Source organism: Mustelus asterias, unplaced genomic scaffold, assembly GCF_964213995.1.
Source record: "Mustelus asterias unplaced genomic scaffold, sMusAst1.hap1.1 HAP1_SCAFFOLD_2303, whole genome shotgun sequence".
NCBI lineage: Eukaryota > Metazoa > Chordata > Chondrichthyes > Carcharhiniformes > Triakidae > Mustelus > Mustelus asterias.
In genome coordinates, this window is record NW_027592248.1 from 52,196 (window position 1) to 59,537 (window position 7,342).

The 7,342-nt window shown below is 42.9% G+C and overlaps 1 non-coding gene across 1 annotated transcript; it reads left to right on the top strand.

Moving 5' to 3' along the window:
• The first annotated feature begins 4,558 nt into the window (after nucleotides 1-4,558).
• On the top strand, nucleotides 4,559-4,649 carry trnar-ucu (transfer RNA arginine (anticodon UCU)). Its single transcript is given in 2 exon segments — nucleotides 4,559-4,595; nucleotides 4,614-4,649. It is a non-coding gene; the product is annotated as a tRNA-Arg (tRNA).
• Nucleotides 4,650-7,342: the final 2,693 nt, after the last annotated feature.

Here is a 7,342-nt window from a genome sequence, read left to right on the forward strand (position 1 = left end):
AGCAGCAAAATCTACTGTTTCTACGCGTGTAACGACAGAGAAATGTGCCGGGAAACCGGCAAGATACGGAAATGATCACTGATGTTATAAAGGAGTTTTCTAGTGTAAATATGTTTATAATTATATATTTCCTGCTGAGTAACGGTGCTCTCTGCTGTTCAAAGATATTCACTGTTGTTGTGCAAAGTGTTTCACTGTTTATTAATATACTTCCTGCTGTGCTCTGTAATATAGAGGTTTCCAGCATGGAAACAGGCTCATCGGCCCAATTTGTCCATGCCGCCCAGTGTTTTGCCACCGAGCTATTCCCAATTGCCCGTGTTTGCCCCATATCCCTCCAGACCATCTTACCCATGCAACTGTCTCAATTGTTGTGGACAGTTGTTTTCTACTGTTGTGCAAAATGCTTCCCAGTTGTTGTCAATGTGTTTTCGGCTGTGTAAGTGTTCTGTTAATATGTCTGCTGCTCTACAAACGTGTTCCCTGTTGTGTGAGAAGATTCTCCGTGAAGGTGTTTCTGTCAGTAAATTGTTGCATATTGTGTTAAGATGTTCCCGGTTCTTGTTTAAAACTCTGGTTGCACATAAAAAGAGGTTTACTGCAGATCGAGGTTTTTCGGGGAAAAGAGAATCCGATAAAAATGCTTGTCTCGATACTCGACGTAAAGTCACAAAATGCTTCATGGTTGCTGCCAAGTTGTTTCATTCCCAGTGCTATTAGGAATATTAGAGGATGGTTTCGATCCACCGACCTCTGGGTTATGGACCAAGCACGCATCCGATGCGCCACTCTGCTACGGTACGCATCACTTCTGCTGCCTATCAATTGCAGCCAGGCAGATTTTCGCCCCTGTATCGTTTAACACGAGCACCGCTGTCAGGAAGCTCAGCCACTGCATCACACTGAGAATACAGCAGACAGAAAAAAACAATCAAGAGCAGTTAAAGAGATTGTCTGGACATGTGTAACGACAGGCAAAGGTGCGAGGAAACCGGCAAGACACGGAATTGCAGAATCGATCACTGATATTGAAAGGAATTTTCTGTTGGAAGTGCAAGTTTGCAAATATATTTCCTTTTGTGTAACTGAGCTCTGCCTGTTGTTGAGAGATGTTTTCTGCTGTTGTGTAAAATGCTTCCCTGATGCTGTAAATGTCTTTCCGTCTGTGAAAATACGATCCACCTTCTGTATTATTTATTAAATGTTCTGTTAATAAATGTCCTGCACTGTAAACGTGTTCCTTGTTGTGTCAAAATATTCTCCGTGAAAATGTTTTCTGTTCGGCAGAAAGTTAATTATCTGGTCTCATGATGCTCCATATTAGGTTAAAATGTTGCATGTTGTGCTAACATGTTCCCTGTTCTTGAGAAACTCTGGTTAAACTGCAATTGGATAACGATCGCCATATTTCGACTGTCTTTTACCCTCTGTTAGTGAATGTGACTGGGGATTCATATTGTATCCAACACATGCATGTGAGTGAGATTTGTTCTGTATCTGTCCGTCTCCGGTTGTTGTTGCGAGTTTTTATTTGTTTTATTCATTTCGAGAGGTGGGCATCACTGACGAGGCCAGCATTCATTGCCAATCCCGAACTGACCTTAAGAAGGTGATGGTTTGCTGCTTTCCTGAACTGCTGCAGTTGCTGGGATGTCGGTCCAGCCACAGTGCTGTTAGCCTAACAGTCTTTCAGGATTTGCTACTGAGACAGTGAAGGAGCCGTGACGTATTTCCAAGTCAGGTCGGTGAGTGGTTTGGGGGGAGCTTGCAGCGCTGGTGCTGCCATGTATCTGCTGCCGCTGTTCTTCGAGATTGTAGAGGTGGTGGGTTTGTGGGTGCAATCTAATAAGAATAGATGAAAAAATATTGCTCCCATTGCCAGAGAAGATCAGGATGGATTTTAATGCGCTGAGTGTTTAGGACCTGGAATGCACTGCCTGAGAGTGTGGCAGAGGCAGCATCAAATCAGAGCTCTCAAAGAGGAATGGGTTCAGCACCTGAAGTCAATGTATTTGCAGGGATATGAGAAAAGGACTGGGAAAGGGATGCGCTGAGTTGTTCTTGTACAGACCAGCACACAGACAAAGGGCCGAATGGTCTCCCTCTCTTTGTTGTATCCATTCTAAGATTCTAGATGTATGAGTGTTGGACTCATTCTGTATCGCTCTGTCTCTGGCGCGACGTATCTGCGTGATATTCATGATAAATCTATCTGAGAGACTTTGCAAATCTGTACACATTCTACCTGGAAGGTACATAATTGAAACCGGGCCTTTTGTTCTAATTAGCACATGATTCCACACGATCCTCTACTCAAAATCTTCAATGTAACATCATCTGCTTATCTCTGAAATTCATTCTCCATCGTCGCATAACCTAGATTTACCTTCAGTACATCTGTGCTAGTCGACTCAGCTGCCCCAGGTAATAACAAATTGCAAGTTATACTGACGACATGGGAAAGTACATTAATATTGAATTTTCTATTGGGATTTAACGCTGACATCTAATCATTAATTCTTATTTGATCTGTCCCTGCAACAGCGACAGTGATGTGATTATTTTTCCGCACAATTGCAGTTCTGTATTGCGGCCAGTAGAGGTCAGCATACTCTGGCAGACTGAACTTTAGACATCAGAGAGAGACAGAACAGACAAGAATTGTACACATTATATTGAACTGAGACGGAGGAATTTCGAAATACTAAATTTGTTTGCCATATCAATTCGAAATCTACAAGTACGCTGCGTTCATCATTTAAATACCGATAAATCAGCAAGGCTATGCTGTTTAAGTGAAGGTATTTGTACCGGTCTGTATTTTCTTTTGAACCAAGTGGCATTTTGAATCACTGTTGTTTAGCAGAGTTAGAATTTCATTATGCAACAATTTAATTATTGGTACAAACCTATTAAAGCATATATTACACAAAGTTTTACCTATTTCTCATTGGGGATGGTATATAGAGAGAAACCTACTTTTCTTCATATATATCACTGACAAATACCTGTGCAAGAGTTTTAACAACACCAGGTTAAAGTCCAACAGGTTTATTTGGTCGTAAATGCCATTAGCTTTCGGAGCGCTGCTCCTTCGTCAGATGGAGTGGAAATCTGCTCTTTTCCACTGTGTTTACCCCAGTCCAACGCCGGCATCTCCACATCATGACTAAGTTTCAAACTCAAAATTTGCCAGTGGTGCGAAACTTGAAAATATTATGAACTTTAGTGAGAAGGATATTGATAATCTTCAAGAAGATACAGACCTGCTGGTGGAATGGACAGACACGTGACAGATGCAATTTAATTAATGTAAGAAAGTGTGAAGTGTTATATTTTGGTCCGAAGATCGAGGAGAGGTGAGATAAAATAAAGTGTATGCCTTTAGTGTTCCTCGTCCCTTGGCACCTTCACCATGCCAAGATGCCACCGTCTATTCACCCTTCACAGAACCAATTGAATATCCAGCCTGAAGTCTGCATTTCACCGTCCACTTGTGCAGTGATCATTAAACATTTAGCACTCCCACGTTCCGATGTACTTTCACTCTGCAACGACTCATTGCTCCGTCGATAACTCAGTCAACGTTGCACCTTCTCTTTGTGCACTGCCCATGGTCGGCTTATCCTGTCCAGTCCCCATTGTGTTTCACTCTGCTCAGTTACGCTGTCCAGATTGCACCAACCTTTCTATTCTGCATAAATAATAAATGAATAAATGGAACCATCCCTTGATTAATAACTCTCTCATTTCAATGTTTAGCGTTTGAGTTTAATGAAGCGCTGTGTGTGATTCCCGCCTCTATGCTTCTGTACAAATTTTGTCAAATAACGTTATCTAATTATATCTTCAATTCTCCTTCTCATTGAAAAAGAACTGAGCGGGTGATGGATAATGTTTCAATAGTGGCGTTAAAAAGATAGAGAATGGATTTACAAATTTAAAATCCAAGGGTGACATCAATGCCTGAAGTAGTTTTCAGGCTGTGGCGACAAAAATAACAATGCACATTATCAATTTGAATTGTTCAAAATCATAGAATGGAGCATCCATTGTGGATGAATGGAAACTTTAAACTGTGTAGCTGTGTTGTGCTTCAAAATCTTGTTTTAAAGAAATCTCCATTAATCATAAGTGTTGCCTCACCTGCTGAGCATTTGCAGCATTTTCTGTTTTTGCTTCGGATTTCCAACTTCCCGCTTTGCGTTGTGTTCTGTGTAGATATTTTACTGCAATTGATCCGCTCTGTGATAGATGGAGCAGAATGTGTCGCCCAACTATGAAGCCTGCCAGATTACACTCCAGGCTGTTGAAGAGAATGAGGAGGAGAGGTAGGGAGGATCATTCCGTGATGGACAGATTTCCTGTATAAAAGAGATAAAGGTCTGTATTTCCACAGTTGTTGTAACAGACATAAGATGTCCCAACATGACTTGCAATCAGCGACGTTCCTCCTAACTGTTACCGACGTTTTAAATACGAGATTTGTGAACTTATCAGTAGTTTCTACATTGTCAAGAATCCACATATGGACCTGTAAATTAATCTGTTGGCACGTAGCTCTGTGGCGCAAGGGATAGCGCGTTGGACTTCTAAATAAGGGCAAGTTAGCCATTCAAAGGTTGTGGGTTCGAGTCCCACCAGAGTCGGATTTGGGATCAGATTAGTAGCAAACGGTTTGCTCCTTCTTTGATGTGATTCAGTTTCGGCACCGACATTTTCTGCTCTGCCACCTTTCCGTGCTGTTCCTGTTCACTCGGCTCCCAGGAAAACCACTGACTCGAGAAGAAAACGCAAACCCCAGTGGCTTTCTTAAAGTGTGATACAACATTCGCTGGTTGCTTAAGAAGGAGTACCATAATTTTCAATCAGATATTTCGTTTCTTTTGGAAGATAAACAAGATAAAAAAATTCACACGCAGTAACAACTTATAAATAACTACAATCAATAAATAAATATCAGTGCCCTGCAGCGTGGTGGTGTTATCTTGATGTGTCTGCTGCGCTTGCCCTGCTCGGCTGTCGTGGCCGTGGGTTTGGAAGGTGCTGGCAAAGGAGTCTTGCTGTGTTGCTGCAGTTCATCTTGTAGGTGGGGCACACTGCTGCCATTGTGTGTCGGTAGTTGGAGGGAGTGAACGTTTATGCATACGAAGCGAATGAAGTGGGATGCTTTGTGCTGGATAGTGCCAAACGTCTGGAGTGCTGTTCAAGTTTCATTCACCCAGGAAACCAGGTGATCCGGTTTCCTCCCAAAAGATGAGCAGGTTGGTGGATTGGCTATGCTAGATTACCCCTTGGTCCCCAAGGTGTTTGTATAGGCAGATTAGTGTGGTGCATGCGTGGCGCCGCGGGGAAAGGTCCTGGGTGCGATTCTCTGTCGGAGAGTCGGTACAGACTCGATGAGCAGAATGGTCTCCTTCAGCACTGTCGCGATTGTATGATTCTAAGGTCATTTGGCTGTGTTAGAAATTCTCTGTGGGGAAAAAAATGGAAAGCTGTGTTTGTAGAACTTACACCATTGGGTTTATTGCAAAGTAAATGTTTTTTTTATTGCAACATGATGAAAATACTTGGATTTTGTGAATAAACAGTCGGGATATTCGTGGGGAGTCTCGAAATATGCTTTTGTTTCATGTTTGTAGACCATCCACTGTGAAGGGAAGATAATATTGCCGAGGAAGAAAACGGCATTGTGACTTGCACAATTGCAAATATCACGTGAAAGAAATCCAGGCTTAACTGGGATTTGAAGGCCAGACCACCTGTGTACGAGAAACGCGCTTTAAACAACTAAACCACACAGGCTCTCTGTAAGGTCAAATGCTGGAAAAACCTTCTCGATCTTGTGGTATTTGTGAAAAATAGTGATACTAACAGTGCATATGCACACTGATTTGAAACCAGGATATGCCTGCTACTACGCAGGCGCTTTAACCAACTTTGCCACAGAGCCTGACATTGCTACCCGTGGTACAGCGGAATGCTGGAAATATGTTCCAGATCTGGTGGTATTTGTGAAAAAAGAGATACGACCAGTACTGGAAAGTATCCGGGAAAATAGAGATAGTTCACATTTCAGATGCAGACCTTACACGGGAACGGCCGTTTCTCTCTCCACAGATGCGATGTGACCTCGGATAGATTATTAAAAGAAAAATAATTGAATCCTACAGTGGCCCATCGAAACTGCACAGATTTCCCTGCAAACCTTTCAAATCTGCCTTTCCCCGACAGTGAACAAGCACATCAGCGGGAATCGCACACATGACTCAGTGAAACTCTTCCGCTAAACATTGAGCGGTTTATCGTGAGCTGGTTCTATTTACTGTTTTCAGAAACACATCTGGTATAAAAGTAGCCGTGTTCGGGGTGTGATTCATGCACACAGTTTTCTGCTCTGAAGGCAGACAGGCCCCTTCTGTGGCGCGAGATGACTTTCATTAAATACTTCATTCATACGAGATATGTTTGTCGCTGACCCGGGAAGAATATATTCTCCAAATTAATTACCTTTGAGTAATTGGCGATGCATTCATTCTGGAGCCACTGCAGTTCATGTTGTGCGTGTGCGCACACACTGCTGTTCGGGAGGGATTTCTCGGATTGTGAACCATCGGAACGGCAATATGTTGCCAAGTCAGGATGATGTGCGTCTCGGAGTGGAACTTCGAGGTCGTCGTTGTTTCTCTGCATCTGCTGGCCTTGTGTTGCAAGGTGAGAGATTTCCCTGGGTTCGGATGGTGCCTCGCGAAGAAACAAATCGTGAACGCAGCGCCTTAGACCGCCCGGCCACCCAGACTACGTAGGCCAAAGTGTAAAATCTCTGCACAAATCGATTTGAATTCCATCTTTATTGTTATGACATTTAAAACTCTGTCTCCCCATTGACTGATTGAGGTTAAACTGATCACTTATTTTAAGGTTCACGGACCAAGGTGAAGGTAAGACTCAGAGTTCCACAGGTTTAAGGGCTGAATAGTCCAGCACCATTCCATATTCTTCATACAAATGAGAAACTCGAGCTGGCAATCGATTCAAATCAGGACACTAGCTTTGGGTGGAGGTTTGCCACCATGAAAACATGTGGTTTCAGAAGCTCCAAAACAGACGTCAGCTTCATTTGCGGCATTAGTGGCAGATTTAGCCTTTCCAGAATCGGTCGTTCCGCCATGAAAATTAGTGCCGGGCTAGGTGGAATGGTCATGTTAAATTGTCCATTAGTATCAAGAGTATTAGTGTGTTAAATACCTGGGGTTACTGGGATAGGGCCTGCATGGGATTGTTGTTGGCACAGGCTCGATGGGTCGAATGGCCTTCTGTACTGTAGATTTTCTGTGAAGTT